Source organism: Moschus berezovskii, chromosome 17 (assembly GCF_049115385.1).
Source record: "Moschus berezovskii isolate FMDL1 chromosome 17, NW_MosBer_1.0, whole genome shotgun sequence".
Taxonomy (NCBI): domain Eukaryota; kingdom Metazoa; phylum Chordata; class Mammalia; order Artiodactyla; family Moschidae; genus Moschus; species Moschus berezovskii.
Window position 1 is genome coordinate 67,690,765 of NC_142476.1, and position 13,664 is coordinate 67,704,428.

A 13,664-nucleotide genomic window follows, 5' to 3' on the forward strand; every position below is an offset into this window, starting at 1 on the left:
CTGGGTAAGATTCTGGTAAGATAGGCTGCAGTTAAAAAAATAATAATAATCCAAAACCCTTTCTCCCTGTATTCTCATTCTGTAGTCTTCCCCTTCAACTGTCAGAGGAGGTTGGATAAGCAAGAGCAGAAGGTGTCCCAGGTATTTTCTTTATGGATGCTGAATCTGCATGAAACCATGTGCATGTTGCGGGGTGCGGCCCCTCAGGACAAAGGGGTGATGGGAAAGGACAAAGTGTGGGTTTTCACAAAGCCATCAGTTGGGACATCCCATAAAAATATTGTTTATAGAGTGGAAAAATGTTCATGGTCATATATTCTTTTAGCCCTTTTGTTTCCACCCTCCTCACTCCAGTAAAGATTTTTAAAAATTGGTTTGGGGAGACTGACTTTTTTTCTATTGTAAAATGTGTGTGTGTGTGTGTTTGTGTGTGCGTGTGCTTAGTCTTTCAGTCATGTCCAACTCTTTGCAGCACCATGTACTGTAGCCCACCAGGCTCCTCTGTCTATGGGATTCTCCAGACAAAGAATACTGGAGTGGGTTGTCATGCCCTCCTCCAAGGGATCTTCCCAACCCAGGAATCGAACCAGGGTCTCCTGCATTGTAGGCGGATTCTTTACCAGTTGAGCTACCAGGGAAGCCCTTTAAGTGAGAAAGCCATTCTCTGCTTCACTGTGATGACTTACCTGTGGCTTCCTTCCACTCCAAAACCTTTGTTTACATGAACATTTACAAAACTAAACTCCTAAAGTACAGTTGCAATTATCTGGGCATTCTGAACTTGTACTAGACTTGAGGCATGCCATTGAGGAAGATGCTACATAGAATGGATACTCTCTTTACTTTGTCCCAAGTGCTTTCCATTTCATCATTTTGCTCATTCTGTCTTCACTGCAATCCACAAGGCTTTATTTATACATTATCCCAGAGGAAACTAAAACTCAGGATAGATAGGTTACTTCCCTAAGGTTACTCAGCTAATACTTTAAAGGAGCTTGAAATGTAAACTCATGACTATCTAGCTCCAAAGCCCATATTTTAAAATTTTAGTTGTGATAAAATATACATGACATGGGGGACTTCTCTATGTCCAGTGGTTAAGACTTTGTCTTCCAAAACAGGAAATGCAGGTTCTATCCCTGGTCAGGGACTAAAGATTTCACATACATGGCAGCCAAAAAACCAAAGCATAAAACAGAAGCAATATTGTAACAAATTCAATGCAGACTTCAAAAATGATCCACATCAAAAAATTCTTTAAAGTAAATTTTACCATTTCAACGATTATTAAACATACAGTTCAATAGAGCTAAGTCCATTCATATTGCTGTACAACTAGCCTTGGGAAATTTTTCATCTTCCCAAACTGAAACTCTGTACTTACGAAGAACAGTTCCCATTCTTCCCTGTGCCAGGCCCCTCATAACCACAGTCTACTCTCTGTTTCTATAAGTTTGACTACTCCAGGCATGTTATATAAATGGAATTATTATACAGTGTTTATCTTTTTGTGACTGGCTTACTTCACTTAGCATAATGTCTTCAAGATTTACCCATGTTGCAACATGTGTCATCAATTTTATGTATAATGTCACAGATTTCATTTTCTAAATTGTGTACCTATCACCATAGGTTTATATTTATATCTATGCTTTTGTCTTCTAGATCCCATAAAACAAGCAAACAAAAGAAGTTGAGCTATAAACAAAATTATGATGACTAAGATTTTGTGTTTGTCATTTGCCAGGAAACTTTATATTTTGTGTGTTTCTTGAGTAATTATCTACTGTCCTTTTGTTTCAACTTGAAGAAGCTCTTTAACATTTCTTGTTGGGCGGGTCTAGTTAAATAATTTCTCCGGCTTTTCTTTGTGAGACTGTCTTAATTTCTCCTTCATTTTTGAAAGACAGCTTTGTCATATATGGAATTCTTGTGTTGTTTTTTTTTTCTTTCAGTACTGTAAATAAATCATCCCATTGCTTTGTAACCTACAACACTGCTGCTGAGAAATCTGCTGAAAATCTTACTGAGGATCCCTGTGCAGCACAGTTATTTTTCTCTTACTGCTTTCAAGATTCTCTTTTTGTCTTTAACTTTAATCAGTTTGACTATGTCTGTGGACTCAACCTACTTGGAATTTGTTAAAATTTTTGCATTATAACTCATCTCTTTCCTCAAATTGGAGGACTTTTTAACCACTATTTCTTCAAATAAGCTTCCTACCTTTTCTCTTCCAGTCTCTCTCTCTCTTTTTCTGGGTTCCTGTAATGTGTATACTAGACCTTTTGTTGGTGTCTCATGTCTCTTAAGCTCTCCTCACTTATTTTGTCTTTTTTTTTTTTCTTTTTGTTCCTCAGACACTATAATTTCAAATTACCTGTCTCTGAGTTCATTTATTCTTTATTCTATCTGCTAACATTTTCTGATGAACAACTTTTATGACTCTTTTCAATTTAGTTATTGCACTTTTCAGTTCCAGAATTTCTATGAGCTATTTTTCTGTAATTTCCATCCCTTTGTTAACAATCTCACTTTGCTCACATGCCATTTTCTGACTTCCTTTAGATGTCCATGGCCTCCTTTAGCTCATTGAGCATATTTAAGACAGTTGGTTTAAAACCTTTCTCAAGCAAACCTGAGGCTTGCATTACTGTAGTTTGGTTTTGGGATAGGTATTTTATTCCTTTGAATGATCCTTGTTTCCCTGTTTCTTTGTACGCTTTGTGATTTGTTGTTGAAACGAACATTTGAAAACCAGTCACTGCCCCTAGTCTATATGAACTAGTTCTGTGCAGGAGAATATCTGCACTAATTAGCCTGGCATGGAGGCTGAAGGTCTTCTCAGGCCTTTCTGGGCCTGTGCGTATGCATTTTCTCTGGACATATGCATATGCATTTTACTCCCAATCCCCTTGCATACATGATTGCTTTTAAAAATCTTTATTTCCTCACATCTCACAGCTATTTCTTCTCGGGGTCTTGGATGTTCTATCATATTATTCCACCCTACAATCTCTGCTCCCAGATGCCCACAGATATTCAGCCCCCCTGCAGATCTCATGAGCTGCAGCAACCACCTTCATCGTCCTCTAATATAGTATCAGAATTATGCCACTGTTCCCATTAGCCCTCTGAGTCAGTCAAAACAGATACTACTCCCTTGGGTAGTTTCTAGATAAGCAAGAACTTTGCTTAAAAGTTCCATTCTTTTCTCTCCATCCTGACAGAGGAACTAGGAATCAGGTGATTTTTCTCCTGATTGTGACAGCTGTGCTGGAGAAGCAATGGGACAAGAGTGAGCAACAGTGCAACCATTTTTTTCCCCACCATTTTGAATGTGCCTTTTTTTTCCCCGTGGGTAGGCATTTGCTTGACTGCTTCAGATTCTTCACTTATTTCTAGCAATCTTACAAAGCTACTTTGATCTGTATGTTGCTGTTTACTTGGTGTTTCCATTGGGGACCAAGGGCTCAAAGCTTCTTATTTGCCATCTTGCTGACATCAGTCTCAAGTCCATATTTTGTGACTACACTATGTTGCTTCCCATATGAAGCCAGAGCAACACAAAGCAGAGCCATTTAAACCACTAGTGTAGTTAAGTCGAAAGCCTGGAGGTAGCACAAGTTGAGCACAGAGAGAAATTATCAGAGCTAGAATAATAAAAATAAACTTCATGGAAGAAAGGGTAACTAGCCTGAGCCTTACACTTATACACACACTCAACCGCATCTCACTGGACAAGCTTTTATTGTTGAGGATCTTCCATAAAGATAGAAACCCTGAGTCTCCAGATCTTTCTAAAATAATTCTAAGATTTTTTTTTTTTAACTCCAAAGATGAGGAAAGAAAATTAGTTTCATCATAGTAAAGGGTGGGGCCAATGTGTTTGTTGCTTTGCTTTATTTCATTTTGTTTCCGTAGACTGAAAATTGATATCTAGAAGTAAGCTCCAGGGTCTTCAGTACCTGTGGAGGCATAAACATAATGAAAACCCATCACTCACCATGCAAGAGACTCTGTCATTAGAGAGGAATGAGTGGCTGTAATCTTACAGCCTGGCATCATTTCAAGCATGTACCAATTGCTTGGACTAAGGCTGAGCTGACATTTGGTGTCTGAGAGGGTGCCATGGGTTGGGTTTTAACAACTAGTTTGAAACGTTTGTATTTTACTTTGTGTTGTTTTTAATTGTTCCATTTTCCAGATGTTTATCCCTAGATTATTTCCCACAAAAATAGGGGAACTCCTTTTGAAAACCTGGATGTGTCAGATCCCTTTGGGCCAGAGGTTTTAGACTAAACTAAGGAAAACTGGGAGGGAAAAGGTGCTTGCAATGTGTTTGAAGATTCTGAAGAAATCCTCTGTACAAAAACAACAAAGGTGGGACCAGGAAACAAAGTATTAATTTCATGTTCCCCCATTAGCTTACCACCTGTTCTTTCTGATCTTTACTCAGCCCGGAGAGGGGAAAAGGCTAATCTGTAGCACATTTATATCAACAAGCTTGCACCAAACTCTGCCTAATTATCCCCTTGAACCTGTGTCCTCTCACTGGAAGGCAGTTCCGCGACCTGGCTAAGAGCCAACAGCGGCAAGCTGGTCTCCATAAGCAGGGCTAACGACAGCCCACTTTCACTCCAGGAGCACCATAATTGCCCAGAGCAGTTTACAGATCCATTATTTTATGGCTATATTTCAGAAGAAGGAGTCAAAGTTTGGCAGAATGCGATTCCTAGCAGTGCAGTGTATTGGACCAGCTTCACTTTGGACCCCAGATCATTTCCTGGTGAAAATCTCACAGGCTTCCACCCCACAAATAGCTGTTTTCCTGACAAAAGTCTATCTAAGAGCTGTGGTTATGGGTGGTGGTGTGAGGGAATAGAAGGAGCACTTGCCAGGGAGTCAGAACACCTTTTTCAACTACTCACCAGCCTGATAAAACCGGAGTAAGACACAAAATCTTGGCACTCAGCAGCTCATCTACTTCCAGATTGCAGCTCCATTGGATAAAAGACAGTGAAATGAAGTCGCTCAGTCGTGTCCGACTCTTTGTGATGCCATGGACTGTAGCCTACCAGACTCCTCCATCCATGGGATTCTCCAAGCAAGAATACTGGAGTGGATTGCCATTTCCTTCTCCAGGTGATCTTCCCAACCCAGGGATTGAACCTGGGTCTCCCGCATTGTGATCAGACACTTTAACCTCTGAGCCACCAGGGAAGCCCAGTAAGTAGATGCAATGAATATTTATTGTGAAACACATTATGTGCTAGAGACTAATCTCAATCCCCAGACTACAAAACAGAGCCCCTGTCCCTTATGCATTCCAAGTCATTGTTCAGTGACTGTTAAATCGTTTCTGGCTCTGTGACCCCATCAACTGCAACACACCAGGCCTCCCTGTCCTTCACGATCTCCCAGAGTTTGTTCAAACTCATGTCCACTGAGTCAGTGATGCCATCCAACCATCTCATCCTCTTGCCCCCATCTTTCCCACCATCAGGCTCTTTACATTAGGTGGCCAAAATATTGGAGCTCAGCTTCAGCATCAGCTCTTCCAATGAATATTCATGCTTCATGCTTTATTTCCTTTAGGATTGACTGGTTGGATCTCCTTGCAGTCCAGGGAACTCTCAAGAGTCTTCTCCAGCACCACAGTTCAAAAGCATCATTCTCTGGTGCTCAGCCTTCTTTATGGTACAGCTCTCACATCTGTACATGACTAAAGGAAAAATATATGGACTTCTGTCAGCAAAGTGATGTCTCTGCTTTTTTAGTACATTGTCTAGGTTTGTCATAGCTTTTCTTCGAAGGAACGTCTTTTAATTTTGCAGCTGCAGTCGTAGTGACTTTGGAGCCCAAGAAAATAAAATCTGCCACTGTTTCTACTTTTTCCCCATCTATTTGCCATGAGAAGATGGGACTTGATGTACGATCTTCATTTTTTGAATGTTGCGTTTTAAGCCAGTTTTTTTCACTCTCCTCTTTCACCCTCATCAAGGGACTCTTTATTTCCTCTTCCCTTTCTCCATTAGAGTGGCATCATTTGCATATCTGAGGTTGTTCCTGTATCTCCCAGCAATCTTGATTCCACTTGTGAGTTTTCCAGCCCAGCGTTGTGGATGATGCACTCTGCATATAAGTTAAATAAGCAGCTCATAAGAAACAATAAATAAACATGTGTATGATAAGATGTCAAGTACTGTAGCACTATAATTATTGGTGGGGATAAAATAAAGGAAACTAAGGGGAAAGTGTAGAAAGAGAAGAGGCTATTATTTCAGACGTGGCTCTGAGGGACATCTCCCAGAGGTAATATTTGAAGAGACCCAGCTTAAGGAGGGAAAGAGCAACATGAGTGCATAAAGCAAGAGTGAATCTCTGATTCTGTGAACTGAGATATCACACCTTTTCCTAAATGTATCTCATCATTGTGCAAATGATGTTCACTTTACTTGAGACTTTCCCCAGTTTTCTTATCTCTGTCCTAAAGCAAGGATGTTAACAGTGCCTTTTAGTTACACAGGTCCAGACAGGTCCAGAGTCACTATGGTTTTGACCAGTAGTGATATCAGCTCAGTTCAGCCTATTGAGCCTTTTTCTTTTTAAAAAAATTATATATATGTATATATGTATATATAATATACATATATATACAAAATTTATATAAATGTATATATACATATGTATACATTTCATTTATTTATTTTTTGGCCATGCTACACAGCATGTTGGATCTTAGTTCCTCAGCCAGGGATCGAGCCTGCAGTGATCGTTTCCTTCAGTGGAAGCATGGAGTCTTAAACACTGGACCACCAGGAAGGTCCCATTTGTGCCCTTCTTGAGAAGACACTGTGGGTACTTTTGACTGAACTCCCACAGTGCTCGTGCTCTGATTTCCTCAAGGATTGTCTTACAAAGATACCCAACATCCCTCTCCTGGGTCGCAGCTGAGAACTCAAGAGTTCTACTTTGTTTTCCCAGATGCTTATGGCCGGGTTGCCACACTCCTCCCAACTCATATAATTGACAATGGCTTGGCATTTCAATGAGAGAAATAAGTTTATGGCTACTTCAGTCTTAATCTTAGCAGAATCACCACCATGTGCTATTTGTCAGAAGCCAAAAAGGCCAATAAAAATAGGCAGTAAATTGTGTGAATGACACAAACAGTGAAGAAGAAACAACTCAAAGTGTACAGTAGGGTAATGATGTGTCATTCATTGCCACTTCACAGGAAAAGAGGGCAATTTGACATATGCACTTTCATCTTTCATTATTAGAATATATCTGTGTTATCTTCTAATGGTCTAGCTTTAAACAATTCATTCATAAATATTTGTGTGAGTCTGGGTATGCTGCTATAAAAAGTATTTATATAACCTGGAATGTATGTATGGCATGGAGTCATTCAGAATACAATAGTAAATTGAATTATTTGTCTGAAACCTCATTCTCACCTCTTTCTCTAATATGCATTCCATCTACTATTAATACTGATGGTCCTTAAATTGCTTAAGAAAATAAACCCACATTTCAAGTGTGAGTGAGGTCACTTATTCTTCTGGTGTCTACTGTGAACAAGGGTCATTCTCCACCCTCCTGCCCATCAAGTCCTCCAAATCATGGAGAATGATGATTTCTCATGGAAACAAATGAGAAAGTTATTCTGTTCCAGGATTATGAATGTGTAAGTATGACTGAATTCTCCTCTTGGATCAAAAGATCAGGAGCCCCATGTTCAAATGATCTGCTGGGTCATTTGCAGCATTTCTCAAAATGTCAGAATTACTTCAGAATAAACCTCAGAGACAGAAGTGTTAGGTAGGTAGAATAGGGAAAAGGAGTCCAATATGGCAGTGGCCAAAAGACAAGGAAGGGAAAAGCACGCGAAAATAGAACAAAGGAAGGTCCGAGGACCAGAGTGAGGACCTCAGGTAAAACGAACAACCCTCCTGGCTGGCCCAATCTACATAGGGCAGGCCCAGGGGAAAAGAAAGCATATAAAAAGAGGAGCCAAGCTATCTCTCTCTCCCATGCGCTGGGCCGCTCTTCTCGTCCTTGGATCAATGTGCCCTCACACCTTGAAGATGGATTTTCCTGCTATCTTCTAAATAAAATAGAGTTGTAACACTGATTTGTCTAAGAGCTATAGCATGGTCCATTCAGGACCTGAGAGCTATAACACAGTCTGTCCAAGACCCAAGAGCTGTGACACGCTGAGGGGGCTTTAATGTCCGTCACTCCAAATATTTGTTGTGACAAGACAAAAACACAAGGAACATACATATGCGTGACATCTATGGCTTTGTCTCTCACTGAATTTTTGAAATAAGACATCGGAGCCTGAGCTTCATGGGTTTTGGCTGGGCTCGAGTCCCGGGAAAGAGCTGAAGGGCAGGAGGAAAAAGCAGTGGGAAAAACGTGCCAAGGAATCCCCTTCATAGCCAACTGGGAAATTTGCTAAATATGTGACCGGTGCTCACAGTTTTCATTGGTCTGATCCTTGGTACAAAGAGTAAGGACAGACGAACCCCCACCAGCTTGGGTAACAGCTACTGGGGCCCAGCAGATAGTGCCTTTGGGACAAATCGAAGAGTAGCCTCTCCAGAGTCCCTGTTCACGGGGGGTTCAAGGAAACAAGAAACGAGAGATTGTAAAGGAATTAAGATTTCGTGAGGCATATGTCCCTCCAGCCATAGGAGCGAGGATCTCCTACCTTAACCTTCTGGAATCTAAGTCTTCTGGAATCTGAGACTGGGCTGCGTGAGCTTTCTGCTGAGTTCGTGTTTCTCTGTCCCGGTTTCCAGCACGATGGGCCTTACCCTGCGCTGGGTTTTCTTTGCGCACTGCTTCTACTGCAGGAGCTTTGCTGAGTTGGGCTCCTGCTGTGCTTGGCCTCTTCCGCGCGGAGGTTGTTTCAGCCAGGTTAAACCAGAGTCACAGCACCATAGATGTCAGGCGAGTGTATGTTCCTAGGTTCTTTGTCTCGTCACAACAAAGATTTGGAGTGATGGACATTAAAGCCCCCTTGGCGTGTCACAGCTCTCGGGTCTTGGACAGACCCTGTTATAGCTCTCAGGTCTTGAACGGACCATGCTATAGCTCTTAGACAAATCAGTGTTACAGCTCAGTGTTACAGCTCTATTTTATTTAGAAGATAGCAGGAAAATCCATCTTCAAGGCGTGAGGGCACGTTGATCCAAAGACAAGAAGAGCGGCCCAGCGCGAAGGAGAGAGAGAGAGAGAGAGCTAGCTTTGACTCCTCTTTTTATATGCTTTTTTCCCTCTGGGCCTGCCCTATGTAAATTGGGTCAGCCAGGAGTGTTGTTCGTTTTACCTGGGGTCCTCACTCCGGTCCTCGGACCTTCCTTTGTTCTATTTTCACAGGCTTTTCCCTTCCTTGTCTTTTAGCCACCGCCATATTGGACTCCTTTTCCCTATTCTACCTACCTAACAGAAGCATGATGACAAGACAGAACTTCTCCATAAAAAAGGAAGTCAGTTTCCTAAGGTACCCTTTACCCTGTTTCAACCAGCCTCCAGAAAAGAGAAAAAATGTACAGGTAATCCAGTGGCTGAGGTGAATGCTCACATTAGAAAGTCATGACATCCTTGTCATCCTCTCTAAGATATCCGTCTCTAAGAGGAGCCCAGATAAGAATAAGCCATTTCAGCCTCAACCCTTATGTCATTCACATTCTCATGAAAATAAGCGCCTATTAAGTGTACTCAGTTCAGTTCAGTTCAGTCGCTCAGTCGTGTCCGACTCTTTGCAACCCCATGAATCACAGCACACGAGGCCTCCCTGTCCATCACCAACTCTCGGAGTTCACTCAAACTCATGTCCATCGAGTCAGTGAAATTAAGTGCACTAGAACAAGGTAAACAGCAGTGATGTGAAATTGGCAAGACCCAGTATAAGCCCTACTGAAATTTCAAGGAATCCAAAGTACCAGGACAGTGCACAGGTCCTCTGATGCTGAAGTCTCTGGCCTCATCTCTGCCGTTCCCTCATTGTGTCCTGTCATGTTCCAGGCAAACCAAATGAACTGTGATAGTGCCATGGAGCCATCTCCTATACGGTGGCTGCTAGGAGATGTGAGAAGGAGCAAAATAAATGCAAAACAGGATTCTTGCCTCAAAAAGTTTGTGCTTGGGTGGCAAAGGTAGGCCTAAGAAAGAGATGACCCAAATTTTAAGTGGCACATTGGTCTAAAAAAAAAAAAGTTCTCTAAATTTGGACCATCAGCTTGATAGCTTCAAAATGCAGATAGGAAAAGCAAAAGTCATATCTACTTTAAAGGTTCTGCTCTTTGGGTTAATGTGGGTTAACATGGGTAGTGCTGATCACTTTTTGCATCTCTCAGAAAATGGACTCAATTTCAAGCATTATTTCCCTCTGGTGAACTCAAGTCTCAGGTTAAACCAAAAGCAAACCTCTCCTTGCAGGATACTAGTGACAAATTGATAATTTCTCTGGCTCTTGTCTAGTCAAGTTAGATTTCAAATCAAGTTAACCTAGTTTAAGCTGAGCATTCTCAGTAGTAACACCAAGCAAAATGACAATAAAATGTTTTATTTCTTTTTCTAAACCGCATCACTCAAATGCCAGAATCACAGGCTTACCGTTGAGTATAGGAAAGTCTGCAAAATTCATCAATATCCCAAAGGTGTTCCAAGATATTTTCTCTCCTTCCTGATATTGTAAGCTGGAGTTTCTACAAGAAGTTTGAGATAGTCCAAAGGGTGTCACTTTTCCTTACAGCCCATCTTTTTCCTGTGGTTTCATTCCACACTGATTCTGGTGAAGTCATAAGAATATTACTGGTAAAATGCCTCAACGATTCAAGGATCCATTTGGGTCTATGTCATAGGAGACACCACCTTAAGGAATTGGGAGAAGAAATGTTATTTTCAATAATGATGTATTCAACTTTTATCAAAAGTCAGATTGCTTAGTGAAAATAAATGTTTTCAATAAACTTGTCTTTAGCTTTGTATTTCAAAGTATCAGCCCATGAAATGATCTCTTTTGTCTTTCTCAACTCTGCTGGGATTACACTTAGTATAGTAAAATTCTAGGAGTTATGTACTGTACGTAATAAAACTGATAGTTTATTAAGTTCAATAATAAAACACAGTACAAAACAAAGGCTGACATATTAGAAAGGTAAACCACGCTGACCCAGACTATACCTTTATAGGTTTTTAGCATCTGTAGGTAGTTATGTGGGCTTTTACTATCTCCAGTTCAATATAGTCTTCTGATTAAAAAACCTACTTACTACTTATCTGGTTATTCTTTTATTAGCTTGCAGTCAGCATGCATTGCAGAATGTAATTTAGTTATACACCTTGTCTAGAAGCAGATGGGAAGAATGCTTTGAAAAAAAATGAACAGTTATTCATTGAAAAATATAAAAAAAGAAAGCTGAGAAGCCAAGGGGAGTCATGATCCTTTGAGAACACTGGTTTTAGGAAAAAATTTTCCCTTGGGTAGGAGACTGGCCCTCTGCAGCATGAACAAATTCTTCAGCTGTTCCCCTGGGACTAGGAAGACAGACGGAGTTTATGTAAAGCAATGGCTGAGCCCGAGACACGAATATTGCATGCTGGCACTTGGTCCATCATGCCCAGTGTCTCCACACAGGTCTTTTCTTCCAGTGTTTCTAATGCACACTAAGGAGTGAAAACAAGGGAGACTGAGGTTTAGTGGGAAACTCACCAAACTAAGATTACACCATCCAAATATGTGGGTCTATGAAAAGTGGGGCTATGTCAAAGTACCTTTCAAGGACAAGAACAAAGAAGCTGGTTAGCTCAAATACCCTCTGCAAGAAGCCTTGGAACTTTTTCTTTATGTAGATAAGAAGGCAGGAGGTGTCTAGAGAGAGAGATTTCTTTTAATGAACTGCTTCATACATTGGTGGTGGTTAAGCAGTTCCATGATCTGCCATCTGTAAGCTAGAAACCCAGGAAAGCCAGCAGTATAATTCATTCTGAGTTCAAAGGCCTAAGACCAGGGAAGTTGATAGCATAAATCTCAGAAGGTTCCAGATCAAATAGGCAGGAAGGCAGAAAAGGGGGTAAATTCCTCCTTTCTTGACTTTTTGTTCTATTCAGGCCTTTGATGTATTGGATGGCACCCATTCGTGTTGGAGAACAAAACCAACTTTACTGATCCGCACAGTCAAATGGCAATTTCATCCAGAAACACCCTCCAACACATCCAGAAATGATTTTTAATCTAGACACCCTGTGCCCCAATCAAGTTGACAAAAAAGTAACCATCACAGATTTTAAAGCACATTTCCCTCTATTATTAAACACTTGCATCAGACCTTAAAGCTGAATATTGTCCCATTTTCAGTTTGAAACTGAGATTCAGGAAACTTGCATAGGTATAAGCACTATTATTTTTGTAAAATCATAGAATTTTTAAATTAAGAAATTGAAGAGATTACTTCGATGTCCTCAAATAGAAAATCTGAGCTTCTTCTCTTCCACTACCAGAGAGTTTAAGGATTTATGGTTAGAGGCTCTGTGGTCTTGCAGTGACCTAGCAACTGATCCAGAATGAAATCCAGATATCCACAAAGCAGTCAGGGAATCTCTCCTGAGGCCTGAGACAAGGTGAAGAATAAAGTGCTGGCTATGTGCATACTCCCTTTATCCTGGGCTGGGAAATGGCATAGGCTTGATCAGGAGATACTAGAGGAGATGGTGGTGGTCAGGGGATCATTCCAAGTTCCATATTCACTGCCCAGTCAGAAATAACTCTACCACATGGACACAAAACTGCACTAACTGAAGTCCTGGCTTTACGATTGTGTAGCTCAAGTTCCCTGAGGTGCAGACTCAAAGATGCAAATTAATATATAGAAATGAAATGTGGGTTCAATCCCTGCATCAGAAAGATCCCCTGGAGGAGAGGAAATAACAACCCACTCCAGTATTGTTGCCTGGAGAATCCTATGGACAGGGGAGTCTGGCAGGCTACAGTCCATAGGGTTGCAAAGAATGGACACGACTGAGCAACTAAACAAGAGCAATTCACAGAGAATAATGTTAACTGAAGACTGCCAGCCAGCAGTACTCCCAACAGTCTGAGAATAAGCCTATATCAGGCCCAAAGGGAGCGGGTTGGGCTGGGTGATGTATTGTAGTATACAATGATGAACAGAAAGCTCTGAGCACAATCCACTGCCCTGACCCCATATTATCTTTCATGAACTGGGCTTTAGATGTTAAGAAAGCCTTAGGTGCTTTCTTTACTGATTATATGACATGGTACATTGTAGGTACTTAGACATATTTCTCACATATTGTAAATACTCATTGAATATATGGTTACTATTACTATTTATTATCATTATTAATAAAGGCCTTCTCAAGACTGTAAGTTGAGTCAAAGGAAGTGCAAGGACTCACTGGAAGCCTTATTCTCTCTCTTTTTTCAAGTCTTTATTGAACGTGTTACAATACTGCTTCTGTTGTTTATGCTCTGGTTTTTTGGCCCTGAGGCATGTGGGATCTGAGCTTCCTGACCAGTGATGGAACAGGCAACCCTGCACTGGAAGGCAAAATCTTAACCACTAGACCACCTCGTGAGACTGAGTGAAGGAAAGGCATATGACAATAAGCTATTGTGACAGCTGTCT